This window comes from Papaver somniferum, chromosome 10 (assembly GCF_003573695.1).
Source record: "Papaver somniferum cultivar HN1 chromosome 10, ASM357369v1, whole genome shotgun sequence".
In the NCBI taxonomy this organism is placed as follows: Eukaryota; Viridiplantae; Streptophyta; class Magnoliopsida; order Ranunculales; family Papaveraceae; genus Papaver; species Papaver somniferum.
In genome coordinates this window covers 63,296,197-63,321,263 of record NC_039367.1, presented here as the reverse complement: position 1 = coordinate 63,321,263, position 25,067 = coordinate 63,296,197, and the positions used below count along the sequence as shown (strand labels likewise).

Here is a 25,067-nt window from a genome sequence, read left to right as displayed (position 1 = left end):
ATCATAGATTCATCCTACCTATAGATGAAACCGGTTTCATCCTAGTTTAAAATGGGTGAAAGCAAATTCAAACCAACTTAGTATAGGATGAAAACCAGTTGCATGGTAGTTTAAAATGGGTGAAACCAAATTCAACCCAATTTAGTATAGGATGAAACCCATTTTCATCCTTGTTTACAATGAGTGATACCTAATTCAAAAATCATAGATTCATCCTACCTATAGATGAAACCGGTTTCATCCTAATTTAAAATGGGTGAAAGCAAATTCAACCCAATTTAGTATAGGATGAAAACCAGTTGCATGGTAGTTTAAAATGGGTGAAACCAAATTCAACCCAATTTAGTATAGGATGAAACCCATTTCGCCATGTATGTTCAACTAAATCTAGCACAAGATAAAACCAGTTTCATCTAATTAAGATGAACGAATTTGAAATCAAAACACAATTAAGGTCAAGAAACTTACCAATTTGAGCATAGTCTTCATCCTTACCAATTGGAAAAAAACAGAGTACTCTGCAATCTCAACAAAAAACAGAGTAACACCCTAATTTGGGAAATTGCAGAGTACCAATTTCTTATCTTCTGAAATCGAATTAACATAAAACCCTAATTTGAGAAATTTAATCAAATTACGAAAACCCATTTTGATGGTGGTGTTGCTGGTATCTATGATGGTGTTGTTGGATAAAGTTGATGGTGTCGATGGTGGTGTTGGTGATTTGTGGAGGATATGGAGATGGTAGAGGTGCATGATGATGTTACTGGTTTTGATATTGGAGATGGTGTAGAAAGAAGACGAAGACGATGATACTTGTTTGTTTGGTAATGGAGCTGATGGAAAACGAGAAAGATGAGGTGCAGAAGTGATGGAAAACGAGAGCTTTCTCTGGCTTTTTTTAGATCTGGTTATGTTTCAGGAAACGGAGAAGACGAGAAGAAGATATCCCTTTGACGGTTTCAAAAGGATGATAACGTAAACTCCTCATTTTAAAGATTCCTCTGTCCATTTGACCCAGACTGAATCCTAACTGTCCATTTGGCCCAGAAAATGTGCACTTTTGGCTATATAGCCCATTTTCTGTAAAAACAAAGACAAGGAAATTTTTGTATTTGTGAAATTGTGGATTGTTGTACCAATAGTCTTATTTTGTGTTGTAGTAGGTCAATTTCCCTTATCCAGCTCGGCATGATGGTGAGTTAGTGTAACAAAGTATTGTGTGGGCTTCACTTGAGCAGTCTGGCTTCCTCCACTTGAGTTAGTGCTTAACTCTTTGAATGGGGTAGCGAGTTGACTACATCTGTCATCGACGTTATTCGGGTTATGGTTTGCATCCAACTCTCATGATCCGGGAAACTACAAAAAAAAAAAAAAAAAGTGAAACAAAGAATTGTTCTGATGGATGATCTTTTCATATTTCAAAGTGTTTCTCGAATTGTGTTACGCTGCGGATACAAAGTCTCTTTTCGGAAACAATGGAAGATACTATGTTGCGGTTACATAGCCTCTTTTCGGCAATAATGAACTTCTCTACGTTGCAGTTACATAACATCTTAACAACAACGTTGATTAGGACTACACTGTGGGGATCGATCATCATAGCTTGAACTGAGGAACGCTAACATCCTCACTTTTACTGCCCGTATGAGATTGCCTCTCCTAGTCCATGAACCCATACAGATTCAAAGAAATTCTATCGTAGATAACATGCTCGAGGTTTGGAGACATCATACCGCAAGCATCTTTAGACTGTGCTCCTTTTAGTAGTGTGATATTTGTTATGGTCGTTGTTGTTCCTTCTTTGTGTTGTTTGTTAACTTTTGCCATCAGAAGCACTTTTCTCCCCCTCCAATTGAGTTGGTCTGCACCTTTAAATTCCACATGAGGTTCTTTGGATCTTTTTTACTTTTATTAGAATACGGGCATCCAACTCAAAACCAATTGGCAATGAGTGGAGAGGCCCAAAAAATCAAAACCAATTGGCAATGAGTGGAGAGGCCCAAAAAATTATAAACCGCAGGATCTTAGATTGTCCAGATAATGTGGGACTAATATTCTCAACACGCCCCCTCACGTGTAGCTTCGTTGGGTCTAACACGTGGACAATAAATCGGGTGACGCGGAGTAAAGGCGCGGTCAAATGACACTCGCAAATAGCGAGCTCTGATACCATATTAGAATACGGGCATCCAATTCAAAACCAATTGGCAAGGAGTGGAGAGGCCCAAAGGATTATAAACCGCAGGATCTTAGATTCCCCGGACAATGTAGAACTAATATTCTCATCAACTTTTATTCCATCGATTGAAATTCCTCCGCCAAGTTAGGTATTTGATTAAGCACATTGGTTGCGATCCTGTTTCAAAAGAGATGGTACTATGATAATCTTGTACTTTGGGTTGTATTGAACTGAATTCACATTCGTGTCGGGGTCGTTATGCGATACGCGTACGTCGTCGTACGTACTTTGCATCATCGAGCCACTTGTACATCGGGTATCATCGTCGGTTAACTGCAAAAAAAAGGAAACAAAAAAATAGATTCCTCAAGAATTCCACTTGGAAGATAATTTCTTGGGTTGAACTGTAAGCCCCTTTTAGTTGATTCCAGTGTTTTTTTTAGCTTGGCATTCCATCGAACATCTTCACCACGAGCTTGGAGATGTAACTGTTATCAGCGGTGTTGAGTTTGGTATTTTAGTTTGGAAATCCATCTTGGATCGGAGCTACATCATCAGAGTGTGGGACCAAAGCTGTATAAAGTTGCATCGCGGAATTGTGTGACCGGGATTGCATGTATCCGATGACCGTAAACGATGTTAGTAACCAATGATGACAGTATCCAATAATGTTAATACCCGATGAAATAGAATCTCTATCAGATGAATGTAGCATCTTTATACCACCACATCAGCTTGTTTAGAGCGGCAACGGTTGGAAGGTAACTGGTACTTTATTTTGTATTTCACCGTTTCTTATGAAATGTTAGTTGCCTCGGGTTTGAGCTGTCAGTTGTTGCGGGATGAACTTTGCATGCTGTATCCATCATCGACTATTATTCCACACAACTTGATTGAAGTTTGATTCAAGTCGCCTTCATGGTGGTAGTGACATCATCTTTAGATTTTAATTTCCTCAATTCTAAAACGATATCTGGTACTCATCGTTACACGAACTTAGAATATGGGTTAGATGGTTCGTCTGATTGACCAAAAATACTCTTAGCTACAGTTGGTTGTCATTTGAAAGAATTAAAGCGAAGACTAATCAAAGATTCATTTAACTTTGCTACTCAGAAAGGTGAGTTATAACAAAGGAAGGTAGTTTTCATAAATAAATAATTTGGTAACCAACAAGTCCTAGGCACGGTTTTGAAAACTACTTAATGGGTTCGCCATTGTGAACGCTGCCAGCTGCTGAAACAAGCAAAACAACAAAACCTCGACAACAAAGGAAATATCATTTCTCTCTAGTTTCTATAGACAAAGGTGGAACTGCGAGTACTTGCAAAGATTATAAATAAGATCTTTTGTAATCAGAAAAACTCTTTTTGAGAATATTGAACTCAAACAGTAAGAGGATAAAATAAATGTCTACTAGAAAGTGACATTTACCCCTTCCATTTTCAGATTTAGATAAAAAAAAACCTTTCCTTTTCGTTTCTATCAAAAATAAAGCATGAAACGAAGGGAAACAAAATGGATGCAATAGAAAGATTGATGCCAATAGAAATATAAGGGGAGTTCGGGAAAAACAATTTCAGTTTCATTTTTTGTATTAGTGAAGTAAAATGGAATACAAAAACCAAGTACATCCTCATTGAATTGTTTTATCAAACAAATAATAAGCTAGTTTAATAGATCCGTTCCAAACTCTTTCTTTTTTGATGATTAATTTAAATTCGACATCATATTTAGTTAAAAATTAATAGATTTGGATCAGGTAGAATAATTTCTTTATCACAGCCTATTTCTAGTGCCAAATTGTAACTATCATTTGTCTAATAACACAACCAATTGAATCAGATCGTTAAACAAAAAGTAAGATAAGATATAGACTAAAAGCATAGCAAATGATAAGTGCAGAGAAAGTGAATAAAAAATTGATACAAGCATATATATGTTTCGATAACGGAGTATCTATATCCACGGGCTAATGAGAGTGTGAGTTTTATTAATACTGATTTAGTTATAAGATTGTTAAAACATCACTGTGGAGTAGCGAATTCAATAGAGCAAAGCTCATGAATATTCACTATTTTGAAGAAAGGTACATGAATAGGTGAAGTCATCAACAAGGTATCAACCATGTGAGAGTTTGACTCAGTGTGACCCACCCAGTGACCAGATCTAATTCATTCACCCTCATGTACAACACTCTGTTTACGTTACATGGGTTGGGTTTAACCGATAGGAAAAGGGTAGTAGGTTATATAATCGTATCTACAATTCTTCAACCTGTATCACGATTTACGACCTTAATAATCCAATTGATAACACCTACTACCATTATTGTTCTTCACCGCAGTGATTATCGTCAACTGAAGTACTGAAGAATCAGTATACCAATGGGGTGTTCAAAATTGAGTTGGGTTGATATGCAACGAAGATTGGAAACTACAATTTTTTCTTTATTTTAACGGAATCAGTTCATGGTATCACCTTCCATCTATTGAAAAAGGTTTGATTTTTTCCTCTGTTTTTCCATTGTGAATTAGGTCAAATGGGTATATGTTATTGTATCAGTGTATTTAAAATTGATACATAGACTTCTTCCAGTTCATTGTGGAATTAAAATTATAGGGTTTCAACATAATGTGGAATTAGTTGTTTCTAATTAAGTTTTCGGTGGTATTTAGTCCACCTGATCGAGCAATTTAGAATGAGAACCCCGAAAAAACTTCAATAGAGGTCGTTTGGAAGCCTAAAACTGGGTAGATTGGTGAGATTTTGACATCACTTCAAAAACCCATGCTTTATTCGTCTTTAATCTGTACAACTGGATTGATCCCAAAAAAATGCTATATGGTTCATTCTTAGTTTGTACAACTTCATGTTTAACATGTTCTCTCACCTTTTCCGGGCAAAGCAGAAAGGGAATATGAAATGATACTAAAAAGGACCTTGCTAAGTATATATCATCTGACTATTAATCTAAATACCACAACTTTTGTTATACTTCAGGTTGTTAACGATGACGGCGTTGTATCCTTCATACACAAATTGTTTTTTTCCATATAATTTGTAGAAGAGTCGTTCATGTATCTGGTTGTCTGAACCACCTATAAGGCTATACTTGTAAAAGTAGGAAGCTTTTTCTAATATCTTCTGATTCTTCTTGTTATATACTTAAAATTTTTGTGTCAGTATGTCATATGAGTTCCTTATGTTAGGTAGCGGATAGATATTTGTTCATTAAATTATTTAGGGTGTTGAACACTTTCTTGACACAAATTTTGCATAGCTTCTTCCTTGTGTTGTTAATGTTGCTTGTGCAACTCTTGTGGATGCTAGGATTCCTTTAAAACATCTTGTTGGTAAGTATGGGGTGTCTTTCCTTTTTACTTACCAATTTTTTTTGTAGAAACTTTATATTCTGAACCTAATTACTGTTTTGCTATTGTTTTGGTAGTCTCTATCTGTCGTGGTGTGTCAGAAGCAGGATCTCTAGTTTTGCATCCCACCAAGGATGAAGAGCAGGTTAGTATCCTATCACAACTTGACTTCTCTCAATCTCCTTATACATTTTTTATGTTTGCAACTTATGTTTTACAGTTTAAAGATGATCTTGAGTGCAAATCTTTCACTATTGAGATTTTTTTTTTTTTGCTTTCTTTCTTTGTTTTGTTTCCCTAGGACATGATGTTCTAGTATAGTTTGCTGAGTGACCAAAGATTTCATGAGTTTAGACTGTTAAACCATACATGTTATGCGTGTTTTTTATATACCTGGTCAAGCAATTTCGCCCACTGTGTTTTTCAATTTAGTCCACCTACCTTACATATTGTTTAACTTTTATGATGCAGAACTAAGAAATTGAAGAAGTATAGTCGCAGTATTTGGTAATCAATATAGATTCTTTACCGTTAATTGTTTAGCTAATGATTTTTCTTCTATACTTTTTACTAATCCAAACATCCAGTACCTAAATAATTTTGAAGATTTTAATTTTATGGTTTAGGCTTGATGGATGCTTTTGGAGGTATTTTTATTATCATTTTGATTGAAGTTCTTTCACTTTTCTTAGATTAAATAGTACTTGGATATTGAGCAAGAAAAAACTATGCTATGAAGACCGATTCTTGTTAGGTGTTTTTGCTAGAATCATTTTTATAATATTAAGGTCATAGGCTCTGCCTAATTTAGTGAAGTATCAGCTTGTTGCTGCCTTCCTCCTACAGCAAACAAGTCCCATGTACAAATAAAGTTACAGTTTTATTGAATCTTTGTCTTTTTTCGGGTTTACGATGTCAACCCCCACTAGCCAGTGCATCGATTTTTTTCATTTGTATAACTATAATTTTAGTTTCGGATGAGTATATTGTGTTTTGGTGGCCCTTCATCCGCCCTTTGTATTTATGTATACATTTTATGTTAAATTTATTTTCAGCAGTATTAGTGGTGCATTAAATATATATAGAAAAAGATATCAGTCTTCTTCATTTGCGTATGACTCATTTGGTTCTTGAACTTCAAATGAGATATACCTAAATAAATAGCTATCCCAGACACCAGTATTGAGAAACCAAGATTTCTTGGGCATATTTTCTGCTGCGAAGTTCACATTAATAAGGAAAGCAGTGCATATTGTGTTTTATATGGTCTTATAAAATAAATTGGGTAACTCGAAAACACGGTCGTATAAATTTAAATGAGTATGTTATTTTTGAAGGCATTATAAATTATGACGGGTAACTCACTTTTATGATAGTATAAATTAAACTAGGTACCCATACCAGTATGTAGCATTGATTTTTTTTGGGTACATTGTTTTAAGTTCCAACGGAATTGGTTTATGCTTCCGGTATATTTCCTACATAGAGGGTTTTATGAAGTCTGTTCATGTTTGTTATACCCGTTGATCTTCATGTTTGCCTATAATAGGGTGTTTTTTGTAGTCCGCTGTGTTTTTTTTTTTTCTATTCAATACATTAAGCTTGGACCTACAAGGTAATAACTGATTTCTGGTTGACATGATGTTGTTGGTGGTTGTTTAGATTTAGGGGCGGTGAGTGCACTTGGAAGCCTTTCATTTAGACGACCGAGCGGACAAGTTTGACATTGCATGTTAAATTCTACTTGAGTCTGGTCAAATCTTCTAGTAACTGAAGTTGACAGACTACGTATGGAGGTATTTTTTGAAGCCTTTGTTGTTTGAGATTTTAGGATGTTTGATTTCAGCTTAGTTAAAAATTGAGTAAGTTGTTCAATTACGTTTCTGCACTTATTTTTACGGACTCTCATAGATTGTAATCTGTTTACAGGATCTGCTCGATGTACGCCCATCGATCGCCACTGACTTATGAAGGTAATGTAATGATGATGTTGAGTTGGATAGTGGAACCATGTATTAACTTGCCTTTTGCATTAGCATGTACTAAGGTCCATGTCTTAACTATGGTATTGAACGAAGTTGTTAGTCCTTGAGGTGAATGAAATTGTGTTTCAGCTGATTCTAAGTGAATCTCTATCATTCAGAGTAAATGGTTATATTCAATTTGACAACGTTACTAACCATAACCCTTTTCCTATTTAGATGCCTCTCAAATTAATCATCTAACAGTGAAGGAATTGCTTTGGAAATTCCTAATATGTGTATTAGTAAGTAGGTTTGATTTTACAAGTATTTACTCTTACAATTTGCTATGTAGATTGTGATTTCTTGAAATGAATACCGAGTTTTTATGATCAGATGGAAGAGTTTTTGGTTGTGAGAGCTTAGAATCTTTATGAAATTATTATTGGTTTTAGGAGTGAACTCTGTCGATCCAGTGATGCAAAGATATAGCCTGACAGGGGTATTAGATTTATCAAGAGGGAGTCTCATGTACATAATTGAATGTTACTTGTTTTGTGTAATACTTTTATGTTGAACACTTGAATCCCCTGTCTTACTTTTGTTGATCGTTTGCAGGACATTGCTGTCGAAGCTGTAAATAAGAGGTGTTGTGCTACTAAGAAGACTTAATTTAGAACGCGCAATTGGGGGATATAAATTACTATTCCCATCCAATAGTGTCTGTTAAGGGGTGTTTTTCGGGGGTGGAAATACCAAAACTACCCTTTAAAAAATAAAAACTAAATCAAACCTAAATATTCCCCACTCCCTTTCAAACTCTAAATTTTTTCCACTCCCTTTCAAATTCCCTTCTCCTTCTCTGTCGGCTCCTCACTTTGAAAACAATTTTTTTTTTTACATTCGGAAGTGATGAAGACCATGCCGGAAGTGATAAAGACCATTCCGGTAGTGATGAATACCATGCCGGAAGTGATGAAGACCATGCCAGTAGTAATGAAGACCATGCCGGAATTGATGAAGACCATGGCGAAAAATGGTGCCGGCATGCTTAGTAACTGTTAGAGCACCGCTCGGCCGAACTCGCAAGCGTTGCTATCTCAATCTTGTTTGTCAATGTTAGTGATCAAAACTATAAGTCTTGATTTCTAATCCACTTACAGTGATGTCTCGGACTAGGATAGATTGTGTAGTTGAGCATTAGACTTCATGGCGTTCATCAATTGAAGACGAAGAACTATTAAGGCGAGTTTGTGGAACTTCATCAACAAAAGGTATGTGGAGACTAAAACTCATCTATCACTTGGAAAGTCTATTTCTACTTTATCTCCTATATTGAGACATAAGTCGCATTACTATGGTTTTCGATTATGCACATTTGAGATTTCGAGCTGAGTTTAACTCGCTTACATATTTCTCGAAATATGTGTTGTTAAGATTTCGCTTCAACCAAGTTCATCTTATATTCTTGACGAAAGTCAAAAAATGATCATGTGAAAATCGCCGAGTAACATCTTACATGGTTCGTGTGATACAATCATTTGGTGTAGACTTCGAATGTTTCCTTATGATTATTTCAATAACTTGAAAATTGCCTTGATGCTAAATTGCTAATATTGTGTGAAAACGTCTATTGTCATCCTCTAAGAAAGTTTCAATGATTGAAATAAGAGTTTAGAACACTTAACCAACATTGGATTATAAACATGTTGTGCACTCTTGCATATATGTTATCCATGTCCGGGAACCATAGTATGCATACCTGTATGTGTACCTGTTGGTTTGAGAAGTCTGGGAACCTAAGTGCATGTACTCGTACGCATACTAGCGTTAGTTTATGACCAGAAATTTCTGCTAGGTTTGGAGGTATGCGTACCCGAACGCATACTGGCGAAAACCAAACTTGGTCCGGCTATTCAAGTATGCGTACTGATAGACGCATTTATGTGTCTATTTTGTTCTCAATGTTCTGTATTGTTAGACTCGATTGAATAATTCTTGTGTTATTTTATGTTTTTGTAGATGTTTTTGGAAAAATAAGCTCTTGCGGCGAAATTGGCTCAAAAAGTGGTGTTTTACACCCCAGGATAGAGACTAAAAACACCCCAGAAATGCGCCGGAGGAACCCAGAAAAAATGCTGGAAACACCCTAGAAAATTTACTTAAGGCACCCCAAAGGACATGTGTTATTCGGACTCCGACAACGGATAAGAGGCGATCACTGGATAAGGGGTGACCTTCTTCACAAATTCAAAAAAATATTTTGGCGGGAAAATATTTCTTTTCACAGGAAGATTTTTCGATCGGATTTTGGAGGAGTTTTTGTGCGATTCAATCGCTGAAACTTCATGGGTAGATGTGATATGTCATAGAAAAGATGGTATGGGTGTTTGTTTCGATCAAATTTGGCTGGATAACTTGGTTTAATCCAAACAGTGAGTTGGAGGATAAACACAAACTTACACGAGTTTAAACGTGTACTGCTCGTGATTGGAAGACTTAATCAATATTCTGGAGCGTGAAGAAGGTATAAAAGGAAAGAAACACAGCTGAGAACGCGTGAAAATCATAAAACAGGGAAGAAAATCTTCCCGAAAATATTTTTTATCACCCGAGTAAAGAGAGGATTATCTCGAGTTATGGAGGAGATTTCTTGTGCTGTAGGTGTATAAAAAGTGTCTTGAGTTATCATAGAAGGGGTATGGAGAGTTGGGGGAGAGAGAGAACACAACAGAGACGAAAAATCAGAGTTTCAGAAACCTCCATTGCTGCTGCTGCACCAAGAACACGAAGAACATAAGACCCACACTGAGCAGTCTTATTTTGCTACAATTTTTGCGACACATCGGCAGCAGTCTTATTTTGCTACAGTTATTGCGACACAGCGGCAGCAGTCTTAGAGCAACAGTATGAGTGACACATACTGTGGGTCGTAGTTATCTGGTTTGTAACAAATATAATTGTTACAAACCCGGTTTTGAATTATTTCTCCATTTTCTCCTTGTAAGCACCTTTTTGAGCAATGAAAAATTCCTTTGAGTGTGTTTTCACCATGCGGATCTAGACCCCATCACTGGGACAACGGAGAAAGCAACTTTTCATGATTGCGGTAAATGAATTAATTCTTTTATTGACTTTTTGCATAGATTTAATTGCTTTATGATTTCTATTAATTATTTGTTATTTTGTTAGATGCCGCATGCTTAGTTCTAAATACTTTAGATGCGTCATGCTTTTAACTTACAAATAATATTTTACGAAATCTATTTTTGGCAAAGAACTAGAGTCACAACTTCTTTTGTTTGAGCTATATTGTCTAGAGTTAATGACTGAACCATAACAATATGAAAAGTAGTGGAATCCCGCGTCTCAGCGTCTCTTCATCTTGTGACATAATTTGTATATTTTTAGTGTTTTTCCTTTATTAATCCTAAAAACAATTTCAACAAGTCTGAGTGAACGAATCATCTTACTACAACTTAATTGAAAATATTATCATTTTGGCGCCGCCGACGCGGATTTGTTTATAGATTTGTTTTTAGGTTTTATTTTATTTGTTCTTTTTTACGCGTTTTGGTACTTTTGTTTACTTTCAGATTTGGAGCTAAGCTAAAGAAAAAGAGAAGTGCTGAAAAGAAAGGCGAAGCCCAAAAAGGAAAGAAAAGAGAAATCCAAAAGGAGTGAAGAAGAAGATTTTGTAAATAATTTTTATTTTATTTTTTTTAGAAACTGTAATTAAGTTTTTTATTTTTGTAAAGTTTTATTTTTGGACATTGGACATTTTTATTTTATTTTTATGTTTTTTTTAAAACCCTACGGAAGGGCACTTTTAAATAAACTGTTTGCAGAGAAGGACGACGATTACGATATCGCCTCGGCCCCTCGGGTTCGTACATGACATAGGAGTCGTGGCCCGAGTCGACTTCAACGGTTCATCCCCCATCTGGAATGGGAGGTAAGAATTCTAAACACCCGCGAATCCCCTGTCAGCGGGTTTACTGGATGATTTTGTATGCTTATATGTTGAGGACCTGAAATCGGATTTAATTTTCTAGTAAAGGGCAAGGCCTGGCCAAATCAAGATAAGGACTCGGATTTCATCACCGTTTCCTTCTTACCCGCCTTAGGAACACGTAACCTACGCGAACCTAAGCCTAAAATTTTGACTAGAACGAGACTGATAGGGTAACGAGCGTAATAGGAAAGTCATTCGAAAAATATTGGTTACTCTTTTAAGCATCTTCAAAGTTCATGATGGTTTCTGTGAGTTGAATGCGTGACTGCGCCACCTTGTAATGCGGTGAGGCCTTGGGTATCAAAGCTCCACGCAGCTTCCCTCGCCTCTATTCAACTTACTTTGACTCGGATTGATTCCGGAGGGGTTTGCTTAAATTGTAACGAATTCCCTTTCGAAGGATTAGAAGCTGGTCTAGAAACAATCTAAGTAGAGCCATCATGCTTTTTGTTTGCTAGATAAAATAGGCTTGTTGTGGTCGAGTCAGCCTTCTTTGTGTTTGTTTAGAATTCCCTTGCAGTTAGGATGTCGAACTGGTATTATAACAGCCAATACAATGAGTATCCGACTGAGCAGCTTGGGCATTATCCTTTTTATGACCATAGTGTGAATAGTGATTGGGAACGCGAAACTTTTGAAGGTTATGGTCCATACCATTGTGAGCCCAATTACTATCCACATACCCACAGGTCATATGAGCAACACGATCCTTCTATTTCTCTAGAAGAGTCTCTCAAGAGTTTCAATGAGTCAACACGGAAGTTATTTATGAAACAGACTTATAATATTCTTCTCCCAGAAGAGTCCGTAGAGCGGTCAACTAAGATATCTCTAGAAGAGACCCTCAAGCAATTTACTGAGAGTACAAATAGGATTGTGGAAAAACTTGCTCAGGATAGTCTTAATTTCCAGTGTAGTTTTCCCTATACCACCCTCGAAAATAAGGATAGTTTTTATTCACATAATCAAGATGACGAGGTTAGAATTGGTAACACTACTTGTTTTGATAAGGTTCGATCATTTTCATGTTATTATAGTGATGATTATGATGAGGATAATATTGATGAAGAACATGAAATATGTAGGCATAGTGATCAGGAATTTGTTACTCCGATTGAGCTTTATAATGATAGTGTTGTTTATAGTACAAATCCAAATAATTTTAATAATTATTCACCTATTCAAAAGGATGAGGATTTGACTAGAGATACCACCGTTTTAGACGATGTAGTATTTCCTTTTGATTACGATGCTAATAATGGTTTAGAGGAACGAGTTTCTTTTGAGAATATTGTTTTAGAGTCTAGCGATTTAGAAACACTAATCTTAGAAGACCATAAACTCGTAGAGATGAGTGAGGATGAACCAGACTTAGAAGAATCAATTGACCATTTTCGGGAATCTGATGACCTAGAAATTAGGGAAGTTGTGACTAGTCTTTCTAGAGACAAAAAAAACTCTAAGTTTGGGGGTGATTATCATTCTTCGTGTGCTTTAACTCTTAGGAAGTTCCCTCCTGTAGGACTTGACATTTGTGCCTCAACCATCTTATAAGATTATCTTCATACACATTTTCCCGAACCTAATGATGTCCATAGAGAAGCTCAGTTGTTATAAACCCATCCTCTGGTTGATGTGGTTAACCCAGACTATGATACCAAGATTGACTTTGTTTTCCCACCAAAAACTTTTCAACCAATTGTGGGAACATATGATTTTCAGATTTGTCGGTTATTAAGTTTAGAGACTAAACCTAATTACTTTAGGATATTAGGGTCGACACATTTTCTTAAGGAAGACCACCTTTTTCACTGTGGTCAGCCGTGTGAGTCAAATCTAATTGACTTAGAGGATCCCCAATTATTCAGGTTGTTGTTATGTGCTTCTAAGTTCTTAGTTGAGTTTTTCCAGACTCTAATACCTGAACCGGATCTTAGCTTTGAGGAAATCCAACCGATGAAAACCTGTTATCTAGACCCATTTATAGAACCTGAACCTGAGCCACAACTAGATGTAGTTGTCTTAAACAAGGGTATGTTCGGTATCTTTTTGGTCTGTTGCAGTTTCCTCTTCTTGTGGGTAATACTTTTTGATCCAGATGACCCACAATTATTCCGACTACTTCTATATGATTCTATGAGGTGACTAATTCCTTCCGATGTCTGGATGAAGACTTTAAACTTAGCACTTCTTGGGAGGTAACTCAATATTCTTGCGACACGGTAATATCCTTCCTTATCTCTTTTGCTTCAAGTGGTAACAGTTTCTCCTTGTTCATGCTTTTAATTTTATCTTTAGAACATTGAGGACAATGTTAGATTTAAGTTTGGGGGTATGGGAGAAAAATTTTAGTCGCATTTTTGAAACTTCTAGCGTCACATAGTACCCGGTTAGCTAAGTTTACATACTGTTTCTCAAAGAAAAGATAGAAATTGGAATGATAGAGATAACAACCTATTGATACATTAGAGAAAAAGACATTGAGATCCTTGAAATTCAGGAGAGAACTTGTTCCTTTTATAGGGTAACCGTGATGGACCTAACCATCCATGATGGAAAGGCGAGTAGGTCAGGAGGAAATTCCAGAAAGACAAAGCAACCTCACAATGTAGTCTTAGTTACTGGATTATTACAACTCTCTCTCAGTAGAAACTTATCATCATCAACAAGCGGAGCGAAATCAAAATATATGAAGAAAGTTGAAGACGTTTAAGGTTTAGAAGTAACAATCGAAAAGAATATTTCAAAAATCAAAGTTGAAGACTTAGTTACAAAAAGTTATAAGAACAAATGATATAAGTTGTTGAAGTTCATGATACCAAGACATTACAAGTTGCGAAGATCCAAGTTCTAAAGTCCTTCTCTCATGGCCATTTAAATTTTTGTCTTGTTATTTTTGTCTACAAAAAAAAATGAAAAAATGAAAAATGAAAAAAAAAAATCATCGTTAAGTTTTGTTCAATAAGGCCATAGGGAAGTAGAAATCTATAAAGAAGTTTCAAGCAAGAAATTAAGGAGAAAAGTTTATTGTCAAGGTTCTACGAGGTTCGAGAGTTTATCATCAACAGTTGAAGCCGAAGAAGACGTTGTTTCTACTGAGCACTATGAGAGAGTCGAAGAGAGATGCATTTTGGTTGCTTTGTTAGTCCGCTTTCCATCTGGCACAAGATCTTTCTAGAACTGGTTTAACTCATCACACGTAATTAGTCCAGCTGTGTAGCAGATGTCCCTCTCATCTTTATCTCTCTCCTAATCATATCCAGTTGTAAATCAGCGGATGCATCTTACAATGTTTATCTAGCTGTGTAGTGGATATCTCTTTATCTAGCAGTGTTGCGGATGTGTCTCCCCTTTTCTTCAGTCAGCTTTAGAGCTGGCACCTTTAATTTCTCTGGCATTCTAGTTACTTGGAGATAGGTTGAGAATATGTATGTCCTCATAGCTCTTTGGATACTTGTGACCAATTAAAAGTAATGGTTTTGTGGGTACACCTCTGGTAAACCCTCCCGAGATTAACTCGGTTTTATTTTTTAGTTTTGCTCGAGGACTAGCAAATAATAAGTTTGGGGGTATTTGATAAACGCATTTATGTGTCTATTTTGTTCTCAATGTTCTGTATTGTTAGACTCGATTAAATACTTATTGTGTTATTTTATGTTTTTGTAGATGTTTTTGGAAAAATAAGCTCTTGCGGCGAAATTGGCTCGAAAAGTGGTGTTTTACACCCCAGGATAGAGACTAAAAACACCCCAGAAATGCGCCGGAGGAACCCAGAAAAAATGCTGGAAACATCCCAGAAAAATTACTTAAGGCATCCCAAAGGAATGTGTTATTCGGACTCCAGCAACGGATAAGGGGCGACCACTGGATAAGGGGTGACCTTCTTCACAAATTCAAAAAAATATTTTGGCGGGAAATATTTCTTTTCACAGGCAGATATTTCGATCGGATTTTGGAGGAGTTTTTGTGCGATTCAATCGCTGAAACTTCATGGGTAGATGTGATATGTCATAGAAAAGCTGGTATGGGTGTTTGTTTCGATCAAATTTGGATGGATAACTTGGTTTAATCCAAACAGTGAGTTGGAGGATAAACACAAACTTACACGAGTTTAAACGTGTACTGCTCGTGATTAGAAGACTTAATCAATATTCTGAAGCGTGAAGAAGGTATAAAAGGAAAGAAACACAACTGAGAACGCGTGAAAATCATAAAACAGGGAAGAAAATCTTCCCGAAAATATTTTTTATCACCCGAGTAAAGAGAGGATTATCTCGAGTTATGGAGGAGATTTCTTGTGTTGTAGGTGTATAAAAAGTGTCTTGAGTTATCATAAAAGGGGTATGGAGAGTTGGGGGGGAGAGAGAACACAACAGAGACGAAAAATCAGAGTTTCAGAAACCTCCATTGCTGCTGCTGCACCAAGAACACGAAGAACATAAGACCCACACTGAGCAGTCTTATTTTGCTACAATTTTTGCGACACAGCGGCAACAGTCTTATTTTGCTACAGTTATTGCGACACAACGGCAACAGTCTTAGAGCAACAGTATGAGTGACACATACTGTGGGTCGTAGTTATCTGGTTTGTAACAAATATAATTTTTACAAACCCGGTTTTGAATTATTTCTCCATTTTCTCCTTGTAAGCACCTTTTTGAGCAATGAAAAATTCCTTTGAGTGTGTTTTCACCATGCGGGGCTAGACCCCATCACTGGGACAACGGAGGAAGCAACTTTTCATGACTGTGGTAAATGAATTAATTTTTTTATTGACTTTTTGCATAGATTTATTTGCTTTATGATTTCTATTAATTATTTGTTATTTTTTTAGATGACGCATGCTTAGTTCTAAATACTTTAGATGTGTCATGCTTTTAACTTACAAATAATATTCTACGAAATCTATTTTTGGCAAAGAACTAGAGTCACAACTTCTTTTGTTTGAGCTACATTGTCTAGAGTTAATGACTAAACCATAACAATATGAAAAGTAGTGGAATCCCGCGTCTCAGCATCTCTTCATCTTGTGACATAATTTGTATATTTTTAGTGTTTTTCCTTTATTAATCCTAAAAACAATTTCAACAAGTCTGAGTGAACGAATCATCTTACTACAATTTAATTGAAAATATTATCATGTACCCGTTTGCATACTTGAGTGGTTAAAGTTCTAAAATCGGTTGTGTAATGAACAAATACATTTATATAATAAGGAATGCGTTCTTTGCAAACCGTGGCTATAATGTTCCTGAACTGAGCAATTGAACAACTCTTTAACCAGTTTCATTTGAGTCATTTGAACTAGTTATGGTTAAGATGAATAAGGTTGATATGAGAGTATTCATATAGCTAACCTCGGTTAACTATGGTTGATCCAACATGGTGTACACGTTTAGGTACGGTTACATAAACCTAAATGAGGGTACATTTCATTTGTGTATAACAAGCTAAGTTCGATCTAACGGTTGAAATATATTAGCTTGAATCTAATCAGGATTTCATCTAACGGTTAATATTGAATGCTTTGTGATAGACGCATTTATGTGTCTAATTTATCTCAATTATATATATTGTTAGTACTCGATATTGTACTTATTTGGTTATTTTATGTATTTGTAGGTGTTTTTGGAAAATAATCTCTTGCGGCGAATTTGGCTAAAAATGTGGCATTTGGACCTCCGTTGATAACGTACCGGAAGCGCCTCAGAAGTGTACCGGAAGTATCCCAGAAATACCCCGGAGGAACCCCGAAAAAAATGCGGAAAATGCCCCAGAGGACACTTGCTATACGGACCCTTGATTTTGGATAAGGGGTAACCTAATTACTAAGGGGTGACCCATTTCCAGGCATCTGCTAAAGGGAGACCAGCCACAGATAAGGGGAGGTCAACTTCTCAAATTTAAAAGAAAATTTTGGCGGGAAAAAAGGCAGCAGCGTCAACAGTTTTGGATCAAGGATTTGAGCGACCTAGCAGGCGATTCAATGGGCAAATTTGGTACCCACGGACTCTACAAGACATAAGGGACCTGTTAGAAGCGATTAGACCCATCTAATTGGGCTGGATAAGTCAGAAAATCCACACAAAGTCAAGACAGTGCACACGGTCCCTGTTTAGGGTTTTGAATTGGTTTGAAAGATTTGGGAGAGATTCTTGCGTGGGATATACTTCAAAACAGTTGAGTTCAAGTCAGAGAAGATTTTGGGAGCAATAGAATAGCTCACAGACGCATACAAAGATCGACAGATGGAATTATTGTTCAAACTGCACGTGAAGAATAAGAGATTTATTCTCGAATTTGATCGAGTTTCTAGGGAATCTGAAGGCTATATAAGTGTTGGTTTACATCAAATAAAGGTTAGAAACCCTGAGGAGAGAGTTTAGAGTCCAGGAGAGCCGAGGAGAAGCAATTACAGAGAGTTATTGTTGCTGCTGCTGCTGCTGTTCGAGGAGGAAGAAGAAGACGAAGAACAGACCTGCTAAGGCAGTCGTTCTTCATCAGTCTTAAAACCAGAAACTGTGTCGTTGTTTTACAGCAACAGAAAAATATCGTTTAATTTTCAGCACTTACCCCTTTGTAACAGTGACGCTGTAACACTTTTACAGCGTTGCTAATTCCTATTTCATCATATAATCATCAATAAAAACACCTATTTTAGCCATGAATTTATCTTGTGAGTGTGTTTTTGGGATGAGGAGCTAAACCCATTATCCGATACGACGGAGGAAGCCATTGGTACAAAATTTATTGGTATAATTCTAATTTTTATATTTATTTGCAATATTATTATTTGATTATTTGCACGAATTAAAATTGAATTAATAGTTTTTATTGAGTAATTGTGAATTGACTTGATGAAGCATGCTGGGTTTTAGTAACTTTTGATGTTTTATACTTTTTAATTACAATTATTACTTCAAAAACTTATTTGAGGTAAATATTAGAATTGATTTTAAAGATAAAATTGCATAAGAACTATTTTGAGTTTACTATTAAAATGGTCATTGGTGGAATCCTAGTTTTGGTGTTTTTCTCTATAACTTTGAACAACTTTATTTAATTATCTAGTTTAATTTAAATCTAAAAATTGCTTTCTTCACAAGTCTGAAAAGACCTGTTTTTACCACTACTACAATCACTATTTGAAAACCATCAAATTTTTGGCGCCGCCGACGCGGACCTGTGTTTAGTTAGCATTTTTTTTTTTTTAGATTTTTTTTATTTTTGTTCTTCTTTACGTTTTTTTTTTTTGTTTCCTTGCAGATTTTTGAAGTTGGAGCGAAAGACAATTTGCCAAAGCTTGTGGTGATTTACTTAAAGTTTGGGAGCGAAAAGCAAAGCTAAAGGAGCGAAAGAAGAAGAATTTTATTTATTTATTTTGATAAAAAGAGAAAAAAAAAAGAGAGACATTTTTTTTGTAATTTTTTTTTTTAGACTTTCTTTTCTTTTGTTTTTTTTTTATGGACTTTGGACATTAATTTTGGGACATTTTTATTTTTATTTTTAAACCCTACGGAAGGGTATCCTTAAATACAAACTGTTTGCAGGGAAGGACGACGATTACGATATCGTCTCGGCCCCTCGGGTTCGCACACGGCATAGGAGTCGTAGCCCGAGTCGACTTCAGCGGTTCTTCGCCCGTCTGGTACGGGAGGTAAAATTCTAAACACCCGCGAATCTCCTGCAAGCGGGTTACTGGACTCCTTAAGGTGAATATATGCTGAGGACTTGAATATGGACTGTTTTTAAATTCCTAGTAAAGGGCAAGGACTGGACCATATAAGATAAGGGTTCGGATTTCATCACCGCTCCCTTCTTGCCCGCCTTAGGAAAACGAAACCTAAAGCGAACCTAAGCCTAAAATTTGGACTAGAAAGAGACCTATAGGGTATCGAGCTTAACAGGACAATCATTCGAAAAATATTGGTTACTCTTTTAAGCACACCTGAAGTTCTTGACGGTTCTGCGAGTTGAATGCGTGACTGCGCCGCATTGGATCGGTGAGGTTTTGGGTATCAAAGCTCCACTGAGCTTCCCTCGCCTCGATTCAACTTGCTTTAACTCGGATTGATTCCAGAGGGGTTTGCTCAAATTGTAACGAATTCCCTTTCGAAGGATTAGAAGCTGGTCTAGAAACAATCTAAGTGGAGCCATCATGCTTGTTGTTTGCTAGAAATCTTTAGGTTTGCTGTGGTAAAGTCGAGTCAGCCTGCTGTGTGTTGCTAGAACCTTCCTGTTAGGATTTTTATTTCTTTTTGAATTCTTTTTAGTGTATGCCCGATTTTGTTAGGGCTTGGAAAAGAGATACTCTAGGTCGATTGATTAGCGAAAAACCTAGTAGTTCTTCTGATTTAAGCAGGGAGCTCGAAGATTCTTTTTGAGAGCCCTGTTTTTGGAAACTTCTGTTTTGAGAATCTGTCTCTTTGTGAGGATAGTACCCCTAGTACTCCAGTTGTGCCAACGATGGCAACTTTGAAAGATTACATGTTCCCAACTAGGACCAACCGAGCTTCATGCATTAAATTGCCAGCCACTACGGCTAATTTCGAGATAAAACCTAGTATTCTTCAATGATCCCTATATTCTTAGGAAAAGATGATGAGAACCCTTATTTTCATATTAGGGACTTTGAGGAAATCTGTGGGACAATTAGGATAAAGGACCTTACTGATGAAGTCTTGAAACTTAAATGTTTCCCTTTTCCTTGAGAGATAAAGCCAAGACCTGGCTTAACAACCTACCGTCTGAATCCATAGAAACATGGCAGGAACTTATCGCTGCCTTCTATATGAAATTCTACCCTAAGCATAAAACTGCAGCTGTTAGGCAGAAAATTAGTGCTAGTGTGCAACAAGAGGGAGAGTCTCTTTATAGGTTTTTAGAGCGATTCAATGATCTCCTATCTCAGTGTCCTCACCATGGATTTGATAATATGAAACTTGTACAGATTATTTATGATGGTTTAGACTATTCGACCAAAGCCATGGTTGAGTCTATGTGCGCTGGTGAGTTCACTAGTAAAAATGCTGATGATGCTTTTACCTTCTTAGGAGCTATCGCTGAAAAATCCCAACAGTGGGAATCTTGTGTTGAACCCCCTAAAAGACTCTTGGTCAATAGAAGTAGCACCAATATGGTAGATACGAGTTTTGCGTCAGATGCTAAGTTTGCTGCTTTATCCAGAAGGTTAGAAGCTTTAGAAATGGGTCAGTCTAAAAATAGGTCCCTTGTTGAACCTAATAGAGCCTCTCAAGTCTCTAGTTGTGGAATAGAGCCCGATAATTCATTTTGGGAAGGTCAGTTAGTGAAGAGCAAGCCCATGCTGTCTATAACAACTCTAGGTTTGAGAACCGTCAGAAGTTTGACCCATACTCAGAAACCTACAACCCTGGTTGGAGAAACCATCCTAATTTCTCTTGGTCTAAGGGCCAGAGTCAAGGCCAGTCTAGCAATTCTCAGCCTCCCCCAGGTTTTGGTTTTAAGAACTCTTCAGGTCAAACCCAGTTTCAGAACACTTCCGAGAAAAAGATCTCTACCTTAGAGGATACTCTCACTATGTTAGCAAATAACCATGAAATGCTAACAAAGAACCACATGAGCTTTCAACAAGAAACTAGGCAGAATTGAAGAATACTTCCCAGAGTCTTGCCAAGTTAGAACTTCAAGTAGGACAAATAGCTAAGTTCATAAGTGAGAGAGAAGAAGGAAGGTTCCCTAGTCATACTGATCCTAACCCAAGGAGAGAAATCGTACAATCATGTGAATGCTGTCACAACCCTAAGAGTGGAAAGAAAGTTGACAACAAGGTCGCCATGCCTGATAGTGAACATGCTGTAGTTCACCCTGCTGAGCCAGAAAATGAGGAGACTGATAGAGTCTCCAAAGAGACCAATGAGGGTCCTGTTGAGCCTCACTTTGTTCCCAGAGCCCCGTTTCCCCAGCTGCTAGTTCCGACTAAGAGGGAGTCCAACTTTAATGATATATTGGAGGTTTTTAAGCAGGTTAATATCAACCTTCCATTATTAGATGCAATTAGGCAGATTCCCTCTTATGCCAAGTTCCTTAAGGACTTGTGTACGCGAAAGCGTAAGCTCAGTGTCCAGAAGAAAGCCTTCATAGCTAGTCATGTGAGTTCTATTATTCAGAATACCACTACTCCTAAGTATAAAGACCCAGGGTCCCCTACATTCTTGTACAATAGGTAAGTACCGTGTTGAGAAAGCGTTGCTTGACTTAGGAGCCAGTGTGAACTTACTGCCATACCATGTGTATACCTTAAGCTAGGACTAGGTGAGATGAAACCTACCCAGATAACACTCCAGTTAGCTGATAGGTCCGTTAAAATCCCTCGTGGTGTGATCGAGGATGTTCTTATTGAGGTCGACAAGTTTATTTATCCAGTGGATTTCGTGGTCCTAGATACCCAACCTGTCCCCGACCCAGAGAACCAAATACCTGTGATTTTAGGTCGCCCATTCTTAGCTACGTCTAATGCGATCATAAACTGTCGAAATGGTATCATGAATCTTTCTTTTGGTAATATGACTATTGAGCTGAATATTTTTAATGTAAACAAGCTACATTCTGAGCTAGATAGCACATGTATTGAAGAGGTGAACATGATAGGAACCTTAGTTCAGGAGTCATTACCAAACATCGTATCGGAAAATACATTGGAGAGTTGTTTATCCCATTTTAGCCTGGATTTCGACGATAATAGTAACATTGAACAAGTTCATGCTCTTTGGATTCTGTTCCTATGTTAGATATTGATATATGGAAAAATAGGTTCGAACCATTACTAGCTTCTGAGTCTATCTTAACACCTTATTTAAAAGAGCCTCCTGAGTTGGAGTCTAATTATACATTTTTAGGCCCACCCGAGTCTTTCCCTGTGATTATAACTTCCGATTTGGATAGTGATCAGGAAAGTAGGCCAGAGACCGTGCTTCAAGAAAATAAGGAAGCCTTAGAGTGGACCATAGAAGATATGAAGCAAGCTGAGGATGAACCACCTGATTATGACTTAGAGAAAGCAATTGACCTTTTTCAAGAACCCGATGGTCTAGAAATTAGGAACATTGTGACTAGTCATTGTAGAGGCACCCAAAATTCTAAGTTTGGGGGTAGAGAACTAGAAGAATCTCTTGAGTATTTTAGGGACCCGAAAGATCCGGAAATTCAAGCAATAATGAGAGGTTTGTGTGAGAGTAGTGAAAACCCTAAGTTTGGGGCTAGTAATGATTCTTGTGATCGTCAATTATCCCCATTAGAAGTCTCTATCTTGGGACTCGAGCCTAGTGAGGTATTCCATGAGTCTATTCAGACTCCACAACCCGATCCTCCTGATAATGTCCAGGAAAAAATCCATATTAGAGACCCGTTTTTCGGATAAAGCTGTTTGCCGAGACACTCATATGAAGCCCAAGTGGCACCCAGATAAATCCAGTTGTCTTGCGAGAAACTTTAGATCAGGTTGTGCTCTATCTGCTCATTTTTCTGATCTTGAGCATTTGTCTCCTATTCGTGGCAGTTCTATTTGGTCTTATGGACCCACAATTATTTCGACTATTGGTATACGACTTTGGAAGGTGAAAATTCTTTTTGAGGTATTTGATGTCTAGCTAATGACTATAAATTTAGCATTTACTGGGAGGCTCCCGCGTTCATGTGATACGGTAATATCCTTCCTTATTTCTTTTCCCTCCAGTGGTAATAGTTTCTCCTTGTTCATGCTTTTATTTTCATCCTTAGAACATTGAGGACAATGTAAGATTTAAGTTTGGGGGTGGGGAAGAAACACTTTTTGTTAGATTTTAGTTGCAATAAATAAACTCCAGAGCCTAGAAATTTATGCCTATTGAGGATTGCACTAACTAATCTAAGTGGATGGAAGCATTTTGATTGTAGGAGTTTGAGGAACCAATCTGATTAGATGGAAACATCTAAAGAGTCTATTCATAAAAGCACAGAGCTCAGTGTTAGAAATAACATGATAGTTTCACCATATCTCGTTGAGTCCTTTTCACTTCTATTTTATTTTATTTTGTTTTTAAACTATGTTTCTCTAAGTGATAGGTGGGGCCCACGATTCAAGTTGTTACCAATGCTAGGGTGAATTAGAGTGATTGAGATACCATGAAAAAAAAAAAAAAAAGTTGAAAAAGAAAAAGAGATGAAAAAAAAAAAAGATGAAAAAAAAAGAACCAAAAAGAAAAAAAAAAAAAAAAAAAAAAAAAAGAAAAAAAAAAAGAAAAAGAAATTGAGACCAGACCATTTGACCAAAAGGAATAAATTCAATAAAGTCGACCACTGGTACCCTTGTATATGCCAGTTGTGTTGACCTAGAGTTAGGTTATCGACCACTGGTACCCTTGTATATGCCAGTGTGTTGATATTAGTCAGACTAGTATCTCAATCCATTAGGATAGGTTCATTTTGGCGGAGGCCTTCAGACAGATATGGGAAACGTCGTTCACTTAGTAACATCAAAACCATCTATGTTTTCTATATCCATCTTCTTGATCTATCCATGTGATTAGTTTTGACTCCGAATATGATGTCCATAGTGCAACTATCTGAGTAGAGCTCTGTCACTTTATATGAATTTTAGTATGCTTGAGTGCAAACTCGTGTACAGCAATTGGAATTTCGCTTCAGGGTACTTCTTCCTGTAGTCAATAAGTATGTCAACCAAGGAGATTCTTTAGTGCCTTCCAAGGTTCTGCGTAGATAGCTAAGGTCTGGAGTACAGGTTTTGTGGGTATATCTCTGGTAAGCCCTCCCGAGACTATAACTCGGCCACTAGGGCCACCTAGGGGTTTAAAGGCTTATTGCATACGCTAAATGCAATCGACGATGCCTGCGACAGTGAGTTAGAATTTTATTTTGTAGTTTTGATTTGCTCGGGACTAGCAAATAATAAGTTTGGGGGTATTTGATAGACGCATTTATGTGTCTAATTTATCTCAATTATATATATTGTTAGTACTCGATATTGTACTTATTTGGTTATTTTATGTATTTGTAGGTGTTTTTGGAAAATAATCTCTTGCGGCGAATTTGGCTAAAAATGTGGCATTTGGACCTCCGTTGATAACGTACCGGAAGCGCCTCAGAAGTGTACCGGAAGTATCCCAGAAATACCCCGGAGGAACCCCGAAAAAAATGCGGAAAATGCCCCAGAGGACACTTGCTATACGGACCCTTGATTTTGGATAAGGGGTAACCTAATTACTAAGGGGTGACCCATTTCCAGGCATCTGCTAAAGGGAGACCAGCCACAGATAAGAGGAGGTCAACTTCTCAAATTTAAAAGAAAATTTTGGCGGGAAAAAAGACAGCAACGTCAACAGTTTTGGATCAAGGATTTGAGCGACCTAGCAGGCGATTCAATGGGCAAATTTGGTACCCACGGACTCTACAAGACATAAGGGACCTGTTAGAAGCGATTAGACCCATCTAATTGGGCTGGATAAGTCAGAAAATCCACACAAAGTCAAGACAGTGCACACGGTCCCTGTTTAGGGTTT

At 37.1% G+C, this 25,067-nt stretch overlaps 1 long non-coding RNA gene across 5 annotated transcripts; it reads left to right on the top strand.

Annotated features, from left to right (window-relative positions):
* Nucleotides 1–4,365: 4,365 nt before the first annotated feature.
* LOC113319436 lies at nt 4,366–8,410 on the top strand. Of its 5 annotated transcripts, XR_003345467.1 has the most exons (7): nt 4,375–4,682; nt 5,186–5,206; nt 5,466–5,538; nt 5,634–5,701; nt 7,219–7,352; nt 7,486–7,529; nt 8,136–8,410. It is a non-coding gene; the product is annotated as an uncharacterized LOC113319436 (long non-coding RNA). The 5 variants fall into 5 exon arrangements; XR_003345465.1 differs by having other exon boundaries at nt 4,366–4,682; nt 5,186–5,538; XR_003345466.1 differs by lacking the exon at nt 4,375–4,682 and having other exon boundaries at nt 4,696–5,206.
* Nucleotides 8,411–25,067: the final 16,657 nt, after the last annotated feature.